Genomic DNA, 23550 nt, shown 5'->3' with positions numbered 1-23550 from the left:
GCTGGGAGCTGATCTTTCACCCACCACTGAGTAGAAACAGGAGGATGTGCTCCCAACATACAGAAGAACCAAACAGCATCATCAGTCAACAGGATTTGATTGACATTTATAGAACATTTAAACAACAAAAGCAGAATAAACATTCTTTTCATCTGCCCAGAGAGCATTTCCCAAGATGAACCATACTGAGTCTTAAACCCTACTACGTTTAAAATATTAGTATTATACAGTTTATGTTTTCTAAGTATAGTGAAGTCACACTAGAAATCAATGACAGAAAGAAAACACGAAATCACTAAACACTTGGAAGTTAAACAATAAACTTTTAAGTATCTGTAAGTCAAAGAGAAAATCTCAAAGAAAATAAAATGATACATAGTACTGAATGAAAATGAAAATGCAGCATATCAAAATTTGTAGTACACAGTTAAACCAGTACTGATGGGGAAATTGTAGCATTGAACACTTAAAAAGAAAGAAAGAAAGAAAAAAAAAAAAACTTCTCAAATTTAAGTCCTCAAAAACTTCTGAAGGAAGATCAAAACAAACCCAAACCAAGCAGATGATTTTGTCTTATTTTTATTTGTTTATTTATTTATTTTGAGATGGAGTCTCACTCTGTTGCCCAGGCTGGAGTACAGTGACGTTATCTCCGCTCATTCAACCTCCACTACCTGGGTTCAAGTGATTCTCCTGCCTCAGGCTCCCAAGTAGCTGGGACTCCGGGTGCACACCACCACGCCAGGCTAAATTTTGTATTTTTGGTAGAGACCAGGTTTCACCATGTTGGCCAGGCTGGTCTCAAACTCCTGGTCTCAAGTGATCTGCCCACCTTGGCCTCCCAAAGTACTGGGATTACAGGCATGAGCCACTGTGCCCGGCCCAAACTAAGCAGATGTAAGAACATTATAAAGATAAGAGAAGAAATAAATGAAATTGAAAACAGAAACCAATAGAGAAAGTTAATCAAATAAAAATTTTTATCTTGCCCTCCACAATCAATTAATTTGATAAACGTTGGACAAAAATAAAAAGAGAAAGACATCAATGTCAGGAATGAAACAGAAGCTATCACTACACATCCCACATACACTTAAAAGAAAATAAGGGAATACCATGAGTAATTTTATACATGTAAATTCAACACTTTAGAAAAAATAGACCAATTCCTTAAAAAACAGAAGTTACTAAAATATACCCAAGATGAAGTAGAGAATTTGAGTAGTCCATTAATGACTAAAGAAATTGAATTTGTAATTAGAAGTTCCCAAAAAAGAAATCTCTGGACCCAGATAATTTCGCTGGAGAATTCTGTGGTACATTTAAAGAATTATTATTACTAGCTGTATGCAGTCTCCTCTAGAAAATGGAAGAGGAGGGAACCATTCCCAACTAACTTTATGAAACAAGTATTACACTGATACCAGGAAGAAAGACAGTGTACAAAGGAAATCAGGGAACAACATCTCTCAAGAACAATGGCACAAAAACTCTGAGCAAAATACTGGCAAATCAAAGCCAGCAATATCTCAAAGGAATTATATTCCATGAGCAAGTGTGATTTATTCTAGGTGTGCAAGGCTGGTTCAAGAGTTGAAAATCAACCAGTGTGTCCACAATATTGATAGGCTAAAGAAGAAAATTTGTAGACGAAAAAAGCATTTGAAAAATACAGTACCCATTCATGATAGCAAATTAGAAATAGGGGAGAATTTCCTTAGTTTTTAAAGAGAATCTACAAAAATCCTACAGCTGTCATTATAGCTAAAGGTGAATGACTGGATGCTTTCCCCTGATTGTTAACAAGGCAAAGATGTCCATTTTCACTTCTGTTATGTTAGCTACTTAAGTAAAGCACAGATGATAAATAGAAAGCACACAGACTGGAAAGGAAGAAATACAACAGTCTCTGATTGACATGGTTATCCACATAAAAAATGCCGAAGAATTTATATAAAAACTTCTGGAACTGATAAGTGAATTAAACAAGATTACAGGATACAGGATCAACACAAAATCAATCATATCTACATACTAAAATCAAACCTGGGAACTGAGATTAAAATAAAGACGTAACATTCAGAATCACTGTAAGAAAATGAAGTACTTAGGTATAAACTTAATAAAACAAGTATAGAAACTGTATGCTGAAAATTGCAAAATGCTGTTAAAAGAAATGAAAGAAGACCTAACTAAATGGAGACACTTCCCATTTTCATGAATCAGAAGACTCACCATAGCAAATGTCAGTTCTCCTCAAATCTATAGCTTTTGTGCAATCCCTATCAAAGTCCTAGCAAAGATTTTTGTGCCCATAGACAAACATACTCTAAAATTTATATTGAAGTCTGGGAGAAGGGGATTTATATTGAAGTCTGAAGACAGGGATTGCATGAAAGCTATAGATCAATTTGAGGAGAAGCCCAGTCTGGGAGGACAGTGTGGGGGAACATTCCGCACAATGGTTATGCTTGCTATATAACCACAGTAATCAAGGGAATAGAATAGTCCGTTCAGAAATAGACCTGCACAAATATGCCCAACTGATATTTATTTATTTATTTATTTATTTATTTATTTATTATTTATTTATTTATTTATTTTGAGACGGAGCCTCGCTCTGTCACCCAGGCTGGAGTGCAATAGCGTGATCTCAGCTCACTGCAAGCTCCGCCTCCTGGGTTCACGCAGTTCTCCTGCCTCAGCCTCCCGAGTTAGCTGGACTATAGGCACCTGCCACCACGCCTGGCTAATTTTTTGTATTTTTAGTAGCGACGGGGTTTCACTGTGTCAGCCAGGATGGTCTTGATCTCGTGACCTCGTGATCCACCTGCCTTGGCCTCCCAAAGTGCTGAGATTATAGACGTGAACCACCCTGCCAGGCTGCCCAACTGATTTTTAACAAAGATTCCAAAGCAGTTCAGCGGAGTGACTTTATAAGAATGGTGATGGGCAGATGACTTTGACCTAAACCTCGGACTTACACAAAATCCACACAAAAAATGGACTTAAATGTAAAATGTAAAACTTCAGAAAAAAACATAAAAACGTCTTTAGGACATGGAGCTATAAGAATTCTTAAATTTAACACCAGAAGCATGATTCATAAAAGGAAAAATTGGTAGACTGGACCTCATCAAATTAAAACATTTGTTCTGCAAAAGACTCTGAAGACTCTGTACACTTAGAAAAAATATCTGCAAACCATGCATTTGACAAAGAACTTGGAGTATATAAAAAATTGTCAAAATTCAGCAGTAACAAACAATCCAGTCAGAAAATGGGCAAAATATATGTGCTGAGATTTCAGGAGAGAGTATATATAGAAGGCTAATAAGCGCATGCAAAAATGTCCAATATCATTAGTCATTAGCAAAATGCAAAAAAAAAAAAAAAGCCACAATGAGATATTCCTAAACATCTATCAGAATGGCTGTAAGAATAATCATAAAAAAAAGTGACACTGTTTAAGGCTGGCTAGAACGTAGAGAAACTGGATCGATCACTCCTACATTGCTGGTGGAAATTAGAAAATCATACAGCCACTCTGGAAAATCAGTTGGCAGTTTCTTATAAAATTAAATATGCAGTTACCTTACAACCCAGCAATTGCGCTCTTTGGCATTTATCCCAGAGAAATGAAAACCAATAGTCACACAAAAACCCATAAACAAATGTTCACAGCATCTTTAATAGCCAAAAACTGGAAACAAACTAATGTTGCGAATCATTTAACAAACTGTGGTGCATTCACACCGTGGAATTCTATTCAGCTGTCAAAAGAAACTATTGATACAGGCACACCTTGGATGGAGCTCTTGGAATTATGCTTATTAAGCGTAAAGGTTACACACTGTATTTTATTTACATAGTTATTATGAAATAATACAATTAGAGACAAGGAGGACACATTAGTGGTTGCCAGTGATTAGAGATGGTGGAGGCCAGTGGAGGAGAGGTGTGGGTAAAGAAGGTGGCACTGGGAGCCTTGTGGTGTGAGAAAAAAACTCAGCCCAGGAGGTCAAGGCTGCAGGGAGTCTACGCCGATGATAAAATTGCATAGACCTATAGCTATTCCTGCCCCCATATACATATGCTCCCCTGAGCGTGTGAAATACTGGTGAAATCTGAATGAGGTCGTGGATTGTACCATATCACTTTCCTGGTTTTGATACTGTACTATAGTTATACACGATGTAAACACTGAGAAAACTGGGTATGGAACCTCCCAGTACAATTTTTTTTTTACAACTTCTTATGAATTTATTTTTTTTCAAAATTAAACAAATGTTCAACTTTCTGAAAACCTATTGATATAGTTTGAATACATGTTTCTGCCAAATCTCACGTGGAATTGTAATCCCCAGTGTTGAGGTGGGGCCTGGCGGAAGGTATTTGGGTCACGGGGACGAATTACCTCATGACTTGGTGCTGTCCTCATGGCTGTGAGTGAGTGAGATCTCAGAGATCTGGGTGTTTACACGAAGCGTGTGGCACCTCCCCCTGCCATTCACTGTCTTGCTCCTGTTCTCGCTGTGGGATGTGCTGCTCCCACTTCAGCATCCACCATGAGTAACAGCTTCCCAAGGCCTCTGTAGCACCGTGCTTCTTGCATAGACTGTGGAGCTGTGAGCCAATTAAGCTTCTTTTCCTGATAAATTATCCAGTGTCAGGTATTTCTTTATAACAATGCAAGAATGGTAATACACAAACACACACACGTATACACTTATATAAATAAATGTCACTAAATAAAAATTTTCTTGATGATATAACTTGAAAATTGAAAATATGATTTTTGATGTCATGAATTTGATACTGATTATTCAAGTTTTAATGAAAGTTTCTGTTACTGGCCGGGCGCAGTGGCTCATGCCTGTAATCCCAGCACTCTGGGAGGCCAAGGTGGGCAGGTTACCTGAGGTCAGGAGTTCAAGACCGGCCTGACCAACATGGTGAAACCTCGTCTCTACTAAAAATACAAAAATTAGCTGGGCATGGTGGCAGGCGCCTGTAATCCCAGCTACTCGGGAAGCTGAAGCAGGAGAATTGCCTGAACCCAGGAGGCCGAGGTTGCAGTGAGCTGCTGAGATCGCGCCAGTGCACTCCAGCCTGGGCAACAGAGCAAGACTCTGTCTCAAAAAAAAAAAAAGTTTCTGTTATTGCTGATGAGTTAAGTTGAAAATGATTGCTGCTGTAGTTAATAACTCTTTATTTCAATAAGGAAGCATAGTTTAAATTTTTAAAAATTACAAAACCAAAAGGCATGGTAGTTACAAAATTAGTTAAATGTTTATACAGCCTATCTAATTTTTTAAGTGAAATATCTGAGAATTTTCTGCTTGATTTTAATATCAAATGCAATTACTCAACTGCTGTGTCCTGAACCATGCTGAATTGCGTGGATAAGAGCACGTAGATTGTGCTATTTTTATATGCCTCACTCAGAAAACCTCACCCTGTGTGAAATTCCTTCTCTTTAGTTTGTATGAAGCTTGGCTGGTGTTTTAGTGGGAGACACGATGTTGGTCACAATGGGAGGGGAATTAAGTACGTAAGACTTTGTTTTGGGGTGACTGGTCCCGTTCTTTTTCCCTAGCTTCCTTCCCTATCTGTAAATGCATTCTCCTTTCTACTTAGTGGCAAGAGTTGGGAAAGAAATTTGTTTTAAAGAAATCTGAAGTGAATTTCTTAGAGACGAGTGCTCAAAGCACACAAACTGCTGTTGATATTTGTGTGCATATGCATTCATCTCTGGTGACCAGTCTAATCACAGCTTGGAGTCAGTTCCTCGGTAGGAAGGAATGCCACTGGTGCAAGGTAAGTGTTCATAAAGAGAGGTGATCAGCAGATGGGGAAGACAGTCACTGCAATGACAGAAAATGGCCTTTTCCTATTAAGGCTGTCGGATTACATTTTGCTCAGTAACAAGACATACAGAAAAACTAATGATGTTCACCTTCCGCACAATGTTGGATTTTCTTCACTCCGCCGTAGACTGTCCACTGATCTAATGAAACCTTTATGTGAACACTTAGCTGTACTCTGGCACCATTCTGACTTGAAAAATATTTACAATAATAAATACCAATATCCAGACGCCTACAATTTATGTCGAGTAAAAGATTATATGGTTAAATAACAACAGCCATCTGTCACAGTAGAACACTCAGAGACTAAGTCAATTGCTCCAAGCCATGTAGCCTGTGTGGAACTGGGATTCAGCTCCTACCTGAAATCTTTCTCCTGCAGAGCTGAGGGGTGTGTTAGGGGCTGTGGGAAGAGTAGAGATGGGAGGCAGAAGAAAAGAGTATTGTCCATTTCATGTGTGCCGCTTTCATGGAGAAAGATAAATTCCAACTGGGTGTGGTGGCTCACACCTGTAATCCCAGCACTTTGGGAGGCCAAGGCGGGCGGATCACGAGGTCAGGAGTTCGAGACCAGCCTGACCAACATGGTGAAACCCCATCTCTAATGAAAATACAAAAATTTGCTGGGCGTGGTGGCACATGCCTGTAATCCCAGCTACTCAGGAGGCTGAGGCAGGAGACTCACTTGAACCCGGGAGGCGGAGGTTGCAGTGAGCCGAGATCCTGCCACTGCACTCCTGCCTGGGCGACAGAGCCTGGGCGACTGTCTCAAAAAAAAAAAAAAGTACAGAAACTGTAATGTCTAATGATAAGGTGAGGAGGCTTGTTGTATAGATCCTAATCATTGCAAATTAACATGTAAGATAAAATTCCAGTTGGAATTATAACTTTTGGCAAGAACTTGATAAATTGATAAAGTTCACGGGACAGAATACATGGGTGAGAATAACAAGGTTTGGGAGAAAAAGATGAATTACGGGGCTTTCCTTAAGCATTTAAAAAGCAGTTGGAGATGAGGGCAGGTCAGTCGCAGCAGGATGATGTGGTGAATCAACGGAAGAGAAAGGACAGTCTTGTAGCAGACACGTTCGTATATGGGAATTTAGACAGGTAACAAAGATGGTGCTTCAAGCTTCAGCAAAGGGATAGTCTCCTTAAGGTGCTGGGTGAAAACATTAGACACAATTTTCTATCTCATGCCGTGTATAAAATATCTGAGGGAGCAAAAGCTTGCACGTTTAAAAGGACTTGGGAGAAAACGTAAACGAATATTTGGACCACATCTTGAATATAAGTTATAATCGTAGAGTAGGAGAGGCTTTTTATTTTATTTTTGTGTTTTCAATACATCATAGACCAGAAACTAAGGAAGAACAGAGTTGAAACTAAAAATTGGCTGAAGAATGGGTGGGACGATATTCATGCCAAAGGGTAAAGATCCAATGTGGTAAAAGGACTCCCAGGCTTCAGAGACATCAGAGAGCCAGTCCTGGGAAGGACCCAAAAGGCAAACTCGAGGAGAAACATGGATAGTGGTAATGGGGAGGCAGGCAGTATCGATGATATGCTTAGAGAGACATAAGGATAAGTCACTTTTCACGCAGCATTACTAAGGATATGAGAAAATGTGCTTCTGAAAAATGTCACATAGGAGTGCATAAGGGGCCGGTATAAAAAAACCGCATACTTTTAACCCAGAGATTGCATTGTGAGGATTTTCCTCCGAAAATATTTACATGATTGTTACAGGGATTCTAATTGTGTCCTTTAGAACTGCAAATACTCATAGTAGGAAAGGCTGGTTAAATTAGCATAAATACTCTCAGACAGTTGGGTACAACTCTCCGAAGAGTAAGGAGGACCAAGGCAGGAGCATCTCGTGAGACCAGGAGTTTGAGACCAGCCAGGGCAACATAGCAAGACCCCCATCTCTACAAAAAATTAAAAAGATTAGCAGACATGGTGGTGCATGCCTGTAGGCTCACCTCCTCGGGAGGCTGAGGCAGGAGGATCGCTTGAGCCCAGGAGTTTGAGACTGCAGTGATCCTACCAGGGCACTCCAGCCTGGGTGACAGAGTGAGACCTTAGCTCCAAAAAACAGACAAACAAAAATGAGGTTATATACCCACATGGTGCTGCAGTCATAAATATTTGCAAAACCAGTGTCCGTAGGATGGACGTGAATTTAGAAGTAAATGTATGTAAACCGGAAATGGCCAAGAAGGATTGTGCGTTTAGCTCTTTCGGGAGGTGTCAGGGAGATGAAGTTATAGGTTGCTTACGTGTGTATGTGTGTAAGATCCTTTTTTTTTTTTAATGGAGATAGAGATACTGGCCCAGCAGACTGTGATAGGTCTCATGTCATTGGTAATGTCACTGTACCCAGTGCAAAGGCTACCATATTTATTTTCCTTTTTTCTTCTCTGTGAAGAATGTGTAGAAATCGCTGAAAGCAACTATTCATCATATAATGGGTAACTCAGTTCGTACAAGGCTTGTACATTTTCCACTCTGACCCTAACCTTGGTAGTTCAAGGAATGAAAGATTAAAAAGAGAAGGAAGTAACCCAAGATAAAGTCCATATAGGAATGTTTTTGCTATGTGCTTGTATAAAGTACTGGTGTCAACACACCCACACAAACACACACACACTCATTCCTTCCTTGCCCATCCTGCCATTCTACAGGTGAGGAAACCGAGGCACTCTGTGAGTTCTCCTGGCCCATCTGAAATTCTGAGTCGGCTCCCTAACTTGACTGTGTGCCGCTCTCGCCGTCTCCCCCTCCACGTACTTCCAGCAGTGCCTGTGTGTGTTGGGGAACCTGGGGGGAGTCTCACAGCACATTGTGCACACCAGCAGACTCTGAGAGTGAAAGAGCACGCTCTTAGTACTCTGCTGGGACCAGCAGGAGTGGCCGAGGCTGTCCTGGACAACGTGGGGCCACCAAAACTGGCCATCACATTAGATGTGGCTCCTATTGCCTGATACCGTGAATGTGCTTCACAGCACAGATTAGGAAAAGTCCTGTGAGGATTCCAAGGAGGGAGAGCCAAGCCCCAGTGGTGGAGAGAGGGAGGCTTCCTGGGGTACCCACGGGACAGAGGGAGGTTGTCCTGGTCCCTCGGGCGCTCCAGAGGAGGAGGAGAAGACAGACCCAGTGAGGGGACCAGGTGCTTTCGGGCCACCGTGGACGTCAGATGCAGGTGATCCTTGAGCCATTTCTCCTGCCAGGAACACAGCCCAGTCCCCAGGTCCTCACTGCAGCGTGCTTGTCATCTGCTTGGCGGTATCCTTCGATCCTTCAAGAGCCAGCCTGTCTTCCCTCTCACAGTAAAGCCCCTCTCCCAGTCAGCCGGGGTGAATTGATCACTGCTCCTACCCGCTTGGGCCCGTGAGCCCTGCATTCACTTCAGCTGCACTTTTCACAGTTTATCCTGAGTGTTGGCTCATTGGAGTGTGTGGCCTGTGGGCTTCCTGTTCCTGCAGAACCGAGACCGCAGCCTAGCTCCGCTGCCTGCTCACCAAGCCTGACGCCGGCACACTGAGGATGGGGATGGTGGGGGGGTCTCCAGGCACTCGAGCAGCCCTGGGAAGCTGCCGATTGTTGCGATTTCAGCAAGAGCGTGGTGATACCCACACCGGCTTGGAGGAAGATTATTTTGTTGACAAGTTGTTTAAAAGCAAAGGAGTCTTGCAGACAGAGACAAATGAGCGGCTCCTGCGGGTGGCACGGCGGGAAGTGGAACGGTCTCTGTTAAGAGGCGGGCTCCAGAAAATCTCTTGTGTGCAGCCCCTTTCGTTTTCTGAAGATAAGAATGGATTTTATCTTAACCCCATTATCCCGTTTTCTCTTTTATAAATTCTTTTCCTAGCATAAAGGAAAGATAAACGATGGATAGTCCAATTAAGAAAAGTGATGAATATTCCAGTTATCCCGATTTGATCTGTACACATTATGTGAACATATCAAAATATCACGTATACCCCCCAAATATGCACAGCTATTATGTATCAATAAAAATCTTTTTCTAATAAGTTTTCAAGCTTCGTTTTTCCAAATTTATAGTCTAGGCACACCACGTATTTGTTATTCAGAAATACCTGGACAATGAGAAAAGGAGCACACATGCTGCCTGCCGCATCGGCCCTCCTTGCATCCTGAATATTTGGCATAGAAAGGTGAATTAATTAATGCGTTAATTCACTCAGCAAATATTTACTGAGCACCTGCTGATCCCTTCATAGATTTCTATTTCCCAGCAGCCAGATCGGACCAACCATATGCCATCAACAAGTAATTTTTGTCAATAAGGATAAAGCTGTCTGGATTTTTAAGAAAGTGAACTATTCCTTCTCCTCGGCACTTCTGACACAAGCAGAAACGGGAATAAGGTGCGCAGAGTGGTATCTACTTGGCCAGACGTCGCTGTTGATTGAGAACAAGCTGGTGTGGCTTTCTGTAGACACTGACCTTACTGAGTGTGATGTAGGACGGCCAAGTAGAGCAGACAGGGCTGGGCTGGGCGAGGCTGGACAGAGGTGCCCTATCCGCCTCCAGCGTCCGCTGTGCTAGGACTCCGTGGAGCATCAGCACCAGGCAGTGACGAGCTGGGTCCCCGTGGGCCTCGGTGAACCTTCTCTAAGCCCACATTCACCTTATCTGTCACGGTTGTTGTTGGAATTAAATTAGACATATTGTTAGGAGAGAAAACTGCACGTACTGAATACATCCTCGGTCCTTCTTCCCCCTTTTTTCTGTTTACCTCATCAAATGTGAAAAACCCACTTTCTCTTCCTCTGTTATGTAATTGTTTCTGTTTTATTAAGATATATGGCTAATTTCTCATGGATAAATCCGTCTAACCCTTAGGCTGAGATAGCTCAGGGAGCCAGGAAATGTGGACGGAGAGCGAGCCCGGAGCCTCCTGGAAATGAGACTTAGCCTCTCTCCTGATTGCAGCAAAGTTACATGTTGTCTGGGAGGGAATTCCAAGGTAGGATGGGAGGTGGTGACAATAGGTGCAGTTACAGAAGGAAGATAAGTACAAAGAAGGGGGCCACCAGGCAGGGGCGCTGTGAGAGCCAGTCCTTGCGGTTTGCAGTCTCAGTGTGTGAGAGCATCCACCACAAGCTTAGCTTTCCTGCCAATATTTTGTGTTGTTTATTGAGGTCCTTTTAAATAGTTTCAGCCAAAAAAGGAATTAGAGTTCTCAGAGAAGACAAGGAGACAGGGACAAAGGTTCTCTCAGGTGCAGCTGGTAGAAAGAGAAATCCGTCCTTTTTGTCAATAAGCCCAAGACTGGCCAGGTGCGGTGGCTCATGCCTGTAGTCCCAGCATTTTGGGAGGCTGAGGCAGGTGAATCACCTGAGGCCAGGAGTTCTAGACCAACCTGGCCAACATTGTGAAACCCCGTCTCTACCAAAACTACAAAAATTAGGCAACCATAGTGGTGGGTGCCTGTAATTCCGGCTACTTGGGAGACTGAGGCAGGAGAATTGCTGGAACCTGGGAGGCAGAGGTTGCGCTGAGCCAAGATCGCGCCATTGCACTCCAGCCCAGGAGACAACTCCATCTCAAAAAACAAAACAACAACAAGAACAACAACAACAAAAAAACACAACATAAGCTGAAGACTCTTCAAAAAGTTGGTAACCTTTGTCTAGTGATTTCTCTTCCAGCAATCAACCGCACAGAAACACTCAGGAACTTAGGCAAAGGCGTGTGCCACATTGTAGTTTTAGTAGCAAGAAAGGAGAAACAAACTCGATGTCCAGTAAGTAACTGTATATTGAAATGATGGAATATTACACACCAGTAAAAATTCCCATCTTCAGAACTATTTCCTTATGGGAGAATGTTTACATAACATTAAGTAAAAAAGTAGGATATGAAAGTGTATGAACAGAATGATCCCCCAGTGTGTGTATATATAAAAACTAGGCTGGACGGTGGTACCCTGTCCACATCCCAGGGTCAGCTCTTGTATATATAAAATAGTCGATTTTATTTTAACCCCATTATCCCCTTTTGTACACACACACACACACACACACACACACACACTGTAGTAAATTAAAATACTGACTTTCCACCTGGATAGATTACAGGAAGTTCTTTTGGTTTATTCTGTGTACTTCTTTATTATTTTTCAAATGTTCTGTCTTCTACAATCTGTTTTTCCAGCCCCTGTCCTGAAGACGTTCAGTGAGCACACACATAGCAGGGGCCTGAGAACGGACCCGAAGAGTCTCTTTCCGTTGTCCTGCAACATTCCTCTTTAGTTTCAGTTTTTACCTTGGTGAAAATGTTTTCATTTATGTAGTCGAAGAAACAAAACACACCCGATTTCAAATCACTTTAGTGGTTGACTGTGCAGCGCTCTTGTTTTCCATGCTCAGTCTTGTTTTGCACAGCGAGTTCTTGCTTCCCTGGGCTGTCGAGTCATTGCTGCGTTTGAGGTCCCAGCCGTTTGAAGCGTGCACCAGAATCACACAGACGGGGTCTGCTCTTCCAGCCAGTATCTCACTAACACATCACGGAGGGGGAAGCTGCAGTGGCCTCAGCTGTGTTCTCTGGAACAGACCTAGAGCGTTTCTCTCATTGCAACAGCACTTCAGAGGGCCGTGGTGTCCCTGGAGGCCTGATGGTGCCACAGGAGGCTAAGAGGGAAAATCAAGGAGGTTAAACACAAAGGGACAAGGCTGTGCTTTGCCAGCCGCCCTCCTTATTGGAAAATGCACTCTTTGCAGACCTAACCTGGGAAGTGCTGGTGACTTTTGCCTCTAAGGATGTTCCCATTCACCCAGTAACTTCGGACCCCTTTGGCCCCTCTCCCTGTCCAGGCCTGTGGCCCTTGAGTTAGGGATTCATTTAGTCAGTGTTCCTTGAGGACTTGCTACCTGCTCATCCTCAAAAGAACCCCCGTTGTGTGATGTGGAAATGGAACACATTCTAGTGAGTTCCTTTCTTAGGTCACAAAGCTACCCTGTGCTCCACATCCACAGCCCGGCAGCGCCTCACGCCATGGAATTTGGAACGCGGGCCTCTCCTGCCGGAGCTCGGCCTCCTCCGCGCTGCCCGGCTCACTGTGCCGAGGGTGGCCCACAGAGTGACACTGCAGTATGCTTTCCTCAGACTCCGGATTGAAGTTGCCCGATATAAGCATTTAGCTAACAGCTTCGGAAGGAGTAGTCCTCAAGACACAGCAATTTCTGTCATGTTTTATTATTTCCTTCTCTGTAAACTGTCAACCATTTACCTCAGGTTAAAAGGAAGCACAAGTTATGCCTTATAACTTTGTCATGTTATTGAAGAGTGTATTTCTTGTCTGCTTTATGCTAATGGGAAAATAACTTTATGTAACTCTGCCAGTGATAGTGCCTTATGTAAGGAACTTATTTAAAAAAATTATTATTTACGTTTATTGAGGTAAAACACATAAAATTTACCATCTTGACCATTTTAAAGTGTACAGTTTAGTTGCATTAAATGCATTTGTGCTTTTGTGGAATAATTACCACTGTCCTTCTCCATAATGCTTTTCAGCTTGTGAAACTGAAACTGCGTATATTAAATAATAGCTCCACACACCTCTCCCCCCAGTCCCTAGCAGCCATCACCCAACTTTGTCTCTGTGATTTTTACTGTCTAGGATCTCATATAAATGGAATTATATAGGATATGTCTTTTTGTAACTAGCTTTTTTTTTTTTTTTGATACAAGATCTCTCTCTGTTGCCCAGGCTGGAGTGCAGTGGTATGGTCATAGCTCACTGCAGCCTCAACCTCCTGGGCTCAAATGATCCTCCTGCCTCAGCCTCCCGAGTAGTTGGGACCACAGTCATATGCCACCATCCCCCACTAATTTTTTATTTTTATTGTTTTGTGGAAATGGAGTCTCCCTATATTGCCCAGGCTGGTCTCAAACTTTTGGGCTCAACTGATCCTTTTGCCTTGACCTCCCAAAGTGCTGGTGTTAAACAGACATGAGCCACTGGGCCTAGCATGACGGCCTTCTTTCACCTAGAATGATGGCCTCAAGGTTTATCCACATTGTAGCTTGTGCCAGAATTTCCTTCCAGCTTAAGGCTGACTAATATTCCCTTCTGTAGATATATTACAATTTGTTTATCATTCATCTGTGGATGGATTCCTGGGTCACTTCTACCTTTCAGCTGTTGTAAATAGTGCTGCTATGAACACGGGTGTACAACTATCTTTTTGCAACCTTGCTTTCAGTTCTTTTGGGTGGGATTCCCAGAAGTCCCAGAAGGGGAGTTGCTGGAATTCTATCCAGAAGTGGCATTGCTACGTCATTTGGTAATGCTACTTTTAATTTTTTTATAAAGGCCACACTGTTTTCCACAGTGGCTGTACCATTTTACATTCCCACTAACAGTGCATAAGCATTCCAATTTCTTCACATCCTGATCAACACTTGTTACTTTCTCTTTGTCTGTTAGTAGTCATTCTATTGGGTGTGAGGTAGTATTTCATTGCGGTTTTGATTTGTGGTCCCCTAATGATGAATGATGTTGAGCATCTTTTCATGTGCTTATTGGCCATTTGTGTATCTTCTTTGGAAAAATGCTTGTTTGTGTCCGTTGTTCATTTTTGAAATGGGTTGTTTGTTTTTTGTTGTTGAGTTTTAGGAGTTTTCTATGTATTGTGGGTATCAATCCTTTATCAGATATGACTTGCAAACATTTTCTCCCGTTTTGTGGGTTGCCTTATTACTCTACTGATAGGTTTTGTTTTGTTTTGAGACAGGTTCTTACTCTGTCGTACAGGCTGGAGTGCAGTGGCACAATCACAGCTCACTGCAGCCTCAACCTCCCAGGCTCAAGCCATCCTCCCAAGTAGCTGGGACCACAGGTACACACCACCACTCCTAGATAATTTTTTGTAGAGATGGGGTCTTGCTATGTTGTCCAGGCTGGTTCTGAACTCCTGGATTCAAGCAATCCTCCTCTCTTGGCTTCCCAAAGTGTTGGGATTACTGGTATGAGCCACTACACCAGGCTTTTTGTTTGTTTTGTTTTTTGTTTTTTGTTACTGAGGCAGAGTCTAACTCTGTTGCCCAGGCTGGAGTGCAGTGTTGTGACCATAGTTCATTGTATCCTTAAACTCCTAGACTCAAGTGGTCCTCCAGCCCCAGCCTCCCAAAGTCCTGAGATTGCAGGCATGAGCCACCTTACCCAGCCAGATAGTGTTTTTTGATGTGCAGTGTTTTGAAAGTTTTGATTACATTCAGTTTGTCTGTTTTTTTCTTTTGTTGCTTGTGCCTTTGATGTCATATCCAGGAAGTCACTGCTAAATACAATGTTGGGAAGATTTTGCCATGGGTTTTCTTCTAAGAGTCCTGTAGTTTTGGCTGGGCCCGGCGGCTCACACCTGTAATCCCAGCACTTTGGGAGATCGAGGCAGGCGGATCACTTGAGGTCGGGAGTTCGAGACCAGCCTGACCAACGTGGAGAAACCCTGTCTCTACTAAAAACACAAAAAATTAGCTGGGTGTGGTGGTGCGTGCCTGTAATCCCAGCTACTCGAGATGCTGAGGTAGGAGAATTGCTTGAACCTAGGAAGTGGAGGTTGTGTTATGTTGAGCCGAGATTGCACCATTGTACTCCAGCCTGGGCAACAAGATCAAAACTCTGTCTCAAAAAAAAAAAAAAAAAGAAAGAAAGAAAGAAAAAGGATCCTATAGTTTTAGGGCTTATATTTAGGTTTTTGACCTATTTTGAGTTAATTTTTGTATATGGTGTTAGGTGAAGGTCCACCTTCATTCTTTGCATGTAGATATCTGGCTTATGCAGTACCATTTGTTCAAAAGACTGTCCTTTCCCTATTGAGCAGTGTTGACTCCCTTGTCAAAAGTCATTTGTTCATATATTCCAGCATTTAGTTCTAAGGCCTCTATTCTATTCCATTGGTCTGTGTGTCTGTGTTTGCATCAATACCATATTGTTTTGATTACTGTTGCTTTGTAGTAAGTTTTGAAATCCGGAAGTGTGAGTGCTCCAGCTTTGTTCTTTTTCAAGATTGTTTTGGCTGTTAGGGGTCCCTGGAGGTTCCATGTGAATTCTATGATGGGCCTTTCTTTTTCTGCATAAAACGTCATTGGGATTTAGAATTGAATTTAATCTGTAGATCAGTTTGTAGTATTGACATCTTAATAATGTTAAGTCTTCAAATTCATGGACTTTGTTTTTATTTATTTATGTCTTTGTAGTCTTTCAGCAGTGTTGCATAGTTTTTATTATACATGTCTTTCACCTCCTTAGTTTATGCCCAAGTATTATTCTTTTTTATTGTATCATAAATAAAATTATTTTTGTAACTTTCTGTTCAGGTTGCTCATTGTTACAATATAGAAATGCAGGTAATTTTTGTGTATTGACTTTGTATCCTGCTACTTTGCTTAATTTATATCTTTTAGTTCTAACAATTTGTGTGTGTGTGTGTGTGTGTGTGTGTGTGTGTGTGTGTGTGGTCTTTAGTGTTTTCTACATAAAAGATCATATCATCCATAAAGGGAGAGAATTTTACTTCCTTCTTTCCAATTTGAAAGCCCTTTATTTTTCTTGCCTGATTGTTGTGGCTAGAACTTCCAGTACCATGCTGAATAGAAGTGGTGAAAGCAGGCCCTCTTGCCTCATTCCTGATCTTAGAAGAAAAATTCAATTTTTTCAGCATTGAGTGTGATGTTCACTGTGAGTTTTATTTCACATATGGCTTTTTTTTTTCCTGTTAGAGACAGGGTCTTACTCTGTCACTCAGGCTGGAGTGCACTGAAGCCTCAAACTCCTGGGCTCAGGGAATCCTCCTATCTTAGCCTCCAGAAGAGCAGGGATGACAGGCACAATACCACCACTCCCCGCTAATTAAAAAAAATTGTATTTTAGTAGAGACAGGGTTTCATCATGTTGGCCAGGATGGTCTCGATTTCCTGATTTTGTGATCCACCTGCCTCAGCCTCCTAAAGTGCCGGGATTACAGCCAGCCATGGTGGCGGTGCCTGTTGTCTCAGCTACTCAGGAGGCTGAGGCAGGGGAATTGCTTGAACCCGGGAGGTGGAGGTTGCCGTGAGCCAAGATCGCACTACTGCACTCCAGCCTGGCAGCAGAGCAACACTCGATCTCAAAAAACAAACAAACAAAATTTTTTTTTTTTTTTTGGTAGAAAGGAGTCTCACCATGTTGCTCAGGCTGGTCTTGAAATCCTGGCCTCAAGCAATTTTCCCATCTCTGCCTCCCAAAGTGTTGTTCCCTGCCCATATATGGTGTTTCCTATTAGGTAGCTTCTGTTTTTTAAGAATCTTTAAACATGATGGAAGTCTTTGTGTTAATGAATAATCATACTGGTAATTGGACTATAAGAAGTGTGACTCATAGATGTGCTATTTATTTATCCCGCCATCTGCTCATCCATCCATCCGTCCATCCATCCATCCATCCATCCATCCTTCTATTCATCCATCCATCATCTATCCATCCATCTACTCATCTGTCCATCCGTCCACCTGTCCTTCTGTCCATCCATCTGCCTTTTGTCATTTGATCTGTGAGAAGTTGGTCTTGTCTAACCAAATTTTATATTGACTTTGTTACCAGGAAATAAACATAATCGATACCCAAATATCATTAGATCTTCATTTTTAGCCACATTTACCTTGTTGAAGAGGCAAATGTTGTTTTGTTATCTTTTTAAAAACACCGCTAAATGGTATGCGGGGTCTCCTTTTTCCTGCTCACAACTCCCCTGTGCATCTCTGCTGTGTTTGTTTGTTCACTGAATTTTGGCATAAACCATTTGCAGTTAGTATCAGTGTGTGCAGCATTACATGCAGAAATAAAAATGCAGAGCGTGAGAATACAAATGTGGCAGGGAGGGAAGGCCATTATCTTATCAACTCCAGTCTCCTGGTTGAGCTGAATTTCAAAGGAGGAAGCAAAAATAGGTCTCCTGCTGGCCTGCATCCCCCACTGGCATTTCTGTGTGGGTGTATGTCTGCTCTGCTTTGCATGTGGGGGCCAGAAAGAACCACTGAGGTGCAGCCTCCTGTGCGTGGACTCCAAAGTGAGGTCCATGGAGCTGGCACAGCCTCAAAAAGGTTTTACTCAACTCAAGAATTCAACAAGGATCTGATTCTGGCAAGAATTGTATACAGTGAAAAGCAGCTGCCTCCCTGATGGGAAGCAGTCTTTTGAAAACTTCAGGTAAAATGCCCATTGTAGTAAGTATGTATGTCTGCTGGTTTTCTTCATGATGTTTATTTTTGTTATACTGTTGTTTGGTGATTTCTTTCATTATTTTATTTAATAGGTCACATGTGTTCTATAAAGTGATCTCATTTTTAAAACAGGACTGTGAGATCAATGTCAATTATAATCTTTGTATGAAAATAGTCATTGATTTGTTGAAAAGATTAATAGAGAGAGTGAGTGAGAGAGCCTGCGTCATTAATACTGGTGTTGCTGAAAATAAGACTTTGCAGCAGTGGCTGGAAAGACAGACCACACCTGTGAGGTGAAATGTTGAACCCCAATTGTATTCATTATTGCTTGGTAAAAGTAACCTGTTAGCTTCTATTATAAGGGCTGCATATGTGTGAGTTCATTGGCTGCTTACAATGCTCCTCTGAGGAAAGTATTCACTCTTAACCCTGTTTCACATGTGAGGAAACTGAAGTGTATTTGGATTGAGCAATTCGTGCGATATAGCATAACCAGCAAAAACTAGATGGAGGATTTCAGCTTGGACATCTGGCGCCGACTTCCGTTCTGATCTTCTCTATTATACTACTTTTCATTAGGTAATTCATTAATAGATGTACCAAACCTAGAAAACAATCCACAATGGTAAAATGACTTTAAAATGTAAAGGAAAAATCATGGTCCCAAGGACCCAGCCCCACCCTGGCCTTTCGCTCCGTGGCCCTGGGCTGAAGGCTCTGGCCTCTTCTCTTCAGCTCCTCTTCTTTCTCTCCACAGTGGGATGTGGCCGCGTTCATCCGCAGGGCGGGGGGAGGTGCCTGTGCACCGGGAAACTGTCGTTCCGTCCTGTAAGTCTCATTGCCCTGGTCTTATCAGTTAATCCAGGGGCAACAGGGCTTCAGGAAATGGGATGTAACCAACGAAGAATGATACTTTTTCTCTACTTGGACTGTAAAAACAAATGTTTGCTAGATGTCTTAGGAATTTAGAATATTTGAAAGCCAGGTTTCTTCTAAATTTCTTTTGTCTATATTGGTGTTCTTCCTATAAGTATAGAGATGATACTGCTTCTGCCTGACATGGCCAGGCCATTTATGTGTTCAGCATTCATTTGACAATAGTTAGTGCATACCTCTTATGCACCTAAGTTGGTTCTAGGTACTGAGGTTACATCAGGGAATAGAATGAAGCCTCTGCCATGCTGGGACAGATGTTCTGTAGAGAGAGACAGACTGCAAACAAACACGCAGGTAAACATCTATTGTGTTGGATGGTAACATGTGCTGCTGGGCATGGCAGAGCCTGGCAGGTAGGGAGTGCAGGGCCGGTGGTCATCAGGGAAGGCTCTGCTGCTTGGGTGGAATCTCAGCGTGCACCTGGAGGAAGTGAAGGAGGCTGCTGGGGGCATAGGGAACAGACGGTGTGAACCTTTCTGCCCTGAAAAAGGAAAGCATGAATGATCTATTTTTGGCTCAAGGGGTTACAGGGAGAAGTGAGATTTTGTTCCCCACCTTCCACATCCACAGAGAATTTGGGGGCCTGATCCATGGAGGCTTTAGAAACACCCAGATTAACTTAAAGGCTTCGTCTGTAGGGGTTGTGTGCAAGTCTGCAGGCCTTCTAAAAGGCTAGCCACTAGCTTGGCGCTTTTGTCCAGTGTACTGTGCGGAGGATGATGGAGAGGTGGCAGTCGGTGGCTGGATCGATAAGGGCACCACCGTCCTCCCCAGCCTTCTTGGGTTCATGAGCCTCTGAGGAGTGGAAGGTGGAGGGGACAGCTTCTGGGGAGGGATGGTGGACCGGTCTGCCAGACTAAAGTTCTAAGCTTGTTACCTACATGTCGCTCCCAAGGGCCAGTCGGAGGCAGGGTTGCTCAGTGGTCTCCAGGGCGGGGAGCTGAGCAGTCTGAATACACCGTGCAGCCAGGACCACTGAGAACCCAGAGGCCCCCGGCCCCTTGCCCAGGCCTCTTTCCTGATGCAAGATCAGCAGACGCCAACTTGCAGAGCAGTGGGGGAAAGCAAGTGGATCTGAATGATAACATATATTTTTAACACAGTTGAAGTATCTATCTTACAAGTTACTAAGTCAGACTTGACTCACGTTTACTCAGTATAGGGTGTTTCTGTTATACCACCAAAACCAGGACCTTCTTCAGGAAAATTGCATCAGGAAGCTACATTTTCATTGCGCATTTTAGTGTTGTGTGAACAAATTTATGTAACCATATGCATTTAAATTGCTTAGCACAAAGCCTTGCCTATATAAGGGATGAAATAAAAGCTAGCTGCTGGTATATGAGCTGAAATATCTAGACAGGACCAGAGATCTTTTGGAAAATAACATACAGGTAATAACATGAGAGTCCTTTGAGTTTGAAAGTCCGAGAAGAGTCCTGGAACAAATATGTCATGAAAGATGAAATACATTAATGGTGACTGCATAGAATACCACCATCAGAGCTTTTCGAAAAGGCACTTTTAAGTGTATCTCTCTGTTATGAATGTTCTGTGTTGGCAGCGTGTGGCGTGTGGCCAGCTCACCTTATCCATGGTGTCTTCTCCCTTGGGCCTGGAGCCAGCCCGCCCTTTCCAGTCTCTGTTGTAGTTACAGGTGAGGCCTTGGGCTTGAATTTCAGCAGAAGTGATGTGTGTCCTTAGAGTCACTGCCTCCACTCCAGCACACAGTCTTTCCTTTCCATAAGGGCTCCGTGCGTGCTGGAATGGGACAGTCCTAGGCCAGCCGTGGAGGGCAGGTGCTGTAGATGACGGAGTCTCCATATGCCTGCATGGAGGGGACACTTTGGGCATTTGTTTCCCCTGTCTAGTGCTGTTACAGGGGGAAGATTTAAACTTTGATGGTGTTTGGGGTTTTGGTCTCATTGATGCAGTTGTGAGCCTCGCCTCGTAGAGTGAGGTATCATAAGCCATTTGACAGAGAATCCCTCAGTTGTTCCCCTGGAGGAATGTCTCGCCTTCCTGTTTAAATGTTACCTTTAGTTGCAGTATATCTGGATGGGCTGGGATGGGAGAATCAAGAATCAATGTCGGTAACTTTGAAAAACAGTCTTTTGACCATTGACTCGAAGGGAATAACAACTCCTCTCAAGTATTGTATTCTAGTTAGTAAGGATGTTAGTTTCTCACAGGGGTACGTGATAGAGTTTCTGAAATTATCTGTATTCTAGATGTGAGTAAATAAGTGAGTGTGTTCAATAATAAAAGCAAGTTTCTCCTTGTCTAAGAAAAGAGTGATAAACAAGGAAATAATTAAGGCTCGTATGAACCTTGTGATGTTGAGCTGGAATCAGTGGTATTGGTGTGAGCACATGAAGTTATGATACACATGCAGAGAGAGAGAGAAGCGGACGTGGCTGTGTGTAAATGGACTCGGGGTCCCAGCTCCGGCCAGGGCGTGTTATTTGAGCAGTCATGAGCACACCTGGCTTCCTGATCTTGGTTTCTAATATCCTCCAATAAAATGAATCAGGGCTTCTAGGAGCAATCCCTGATTTCAAGGCTGGGGTAGGGAAAGTGCTAGGCAAGCTTACAAAATCCTTTAGTATCAGAAAGTAAGAAAGTGCTTACAAATGTTGGGAGTCTATTGAAACAGCACAGAACAGAGTTGAAAGGTCTCCTGATGGCCAAATATGGGGCAGTTCGAGCAACAAAATAATGACTTTGTTTTGTACTAAAACCTATAGAATAAAAGTATCTCATAGAATAAACTATTCATGAGTCCACACTGATACAAATACATAATTAAATAGATAAATACGTAATAAGTAAATACCTAAGGACGGAGGGTCGTCTCTTCCTTACTGTAGAGGATGATGGAATTAGAAAGTCATCATTTGATGGGAATCATAATAACCAAAATTTCAGGTGAGAGTCACTAGTACTTGCTAAAACTGGTGAGTGATTTTTTTTTTTTTTCCTGAGATGGAGTCTTGCTCTATCGCCCAGGCTGGAGTACAGTGGCATGATCTCAACTCACTGCAACCTCCACCTCCCAGGTTCAAGCATTTCTCCTGCCTCAGCCTCCCTAGTAGCTGGGATTACATGCGCGTGTGACCACACCCAGCTAATATTTGTATTTTTAGTGGAGACGAGGTTTCACCATGTTGATCAGGCTGGTCTTGAACTCCTGACCTCATGATCCGCCCGCCTCGGCCTCCCAAAGTGCTGGGACTACAGGTGTGAGCCACCACTCCCGGGTGTGAAATTTTAATTAGAAAAAAAATATTTGCACAATCTCAAGATATCTCCCCACATGATGCCTCTTCATTGCGAAAGGAGAAGCAAAATAGTGACTTTGCAGTGTAAAAACCCAGCAGATACTAGCCTGACCAGGTGGTAAAAGTTAACCTTGCTGACAGTGGCACTGAGAGACATTGTGTCCCTACTTGTAAGATCACCAGGAAGGGCACAGCATCACCTCTGTGATATATTTGCCAAAAATATGTAAGTTGAATTGAGTCAAGAGGAAACGTCAGGCTATCCTAAACTGCAGACATTCTGTAGGATACTTTGTCAGAAGTCCTCAGTGGTGTCAAGATCATGAAAGACAAAGACAGACTGAGGAAGTGTCCAAGCTTCAAGAAGACTGCTAAAGGCAATGTGCATCCTTGTTTGGAACCTGGTCCAGAAAGGGACTAATGTGGAACTATCAGTGACATTCGAATAAGACTTGTGAATTAGTTAATAGGAGACCATCGTTGATGTCCTAGTTTTGATCATTTTACTGCAGTTATGTAGGATGTTAACGTTTGAAGAAGCTAGACTAATGGTATATGGGAAATCTTTAAACAGGTTGGGCATCCTTAATCCAAAAATCCAAAATTTGAAATGTTCCAAAATCTGAAACATTTGTAGTGCTGACATGATACCAACCAGCGGAAAATTTCACATCTGACCTCATGTGATGGGTTGCAGTCAAAATGCGGGCACACAACGTACAGTTCATTCAGTATCCCCAAGGGAACAAATGGCCCTCCCAGCTCCCTCCAGCTGTGATATGTCCTTTCTGTGCATGCCCAGCACACCCAGATTCCCCCATACTGGCACACCCGCAGTGAGGAGTAAAATGACACGCGTGCAGGCCGGACATGCCAAAGCCGGCTCCCGCATGGGACCAAGACTCATGAGCATTACTCACTGTGTTTTTTGATGGTGATGCCGAACAACCACCGATTGTCTACATGGGTGGCTGAGATAGTGACACCTTTGATTTTTGATGGTTCAGCATATGCAAACTTTGTTTCGTGGACAAAATTATTAAAAATATTACACAAAATTGCCTTCAGGCTATGTGTCTAAGTTGTATATGAAACATAAATGAATTTCGTGTTTAGACTTGGGTCCCATCCCCAGGATATCTCATTATCTATTTGCAGATATCCTCAAATACAAAAAAACTCCAAATCTGAAACACTTATGGTCCCAAGCATTTTGAATAAGGGAT

At 42.7% G+C, this 23550-nt stretch overlaps 1 protein-coding gene and 1 long non-coding RNA gene across 3 annotated transcripts in view; one reads left to right on the top strand and one right to left on the bottom strand.

Annotated features, from left to right (window-relative positions):
- Positions 1 to 23550, top strand: part of LOC105497451 (gamma-aminobutyric acid type A receptor subunit beta3) — a 224937-nt gene that overhangs the window by 24327 nt on the left and 177060 nt on the right. The window lies entirely within an intron of this gene.
- On the bottom strand, positions 9620 to 12111 carry LOC139355513 (uncharacterized). Its single transcript, XR_011606282.1, has 3 exons — positions 11959 to 12111; positions 10344 to 10532; positions 9620 to 9740 (listed from the first exon to the last, which is right to left on the bottom strand). It is a non-coding gene; the product is annotated as an uncharacterized lncRNA (long non-coding RNA).

This window comes from Macaca nemestrina, chromosome 7 (assembly GCF_043159975.1).
Source record: "Macaca nemestrina isolate mMacNem1 chromosome 7, mMacNem.hap1, whole genome shotgun sequence".
Taxonomy (NCBI): domain Eukaryota; kingdom Metazoa; phylum Chordata; class Mammalia; order Primates; family Cercopithecidae; genus Macaca; species Macaca nemestrina.
This window is presented reverse-complemented; position numbering and strand designations above follow the sequence as displayed.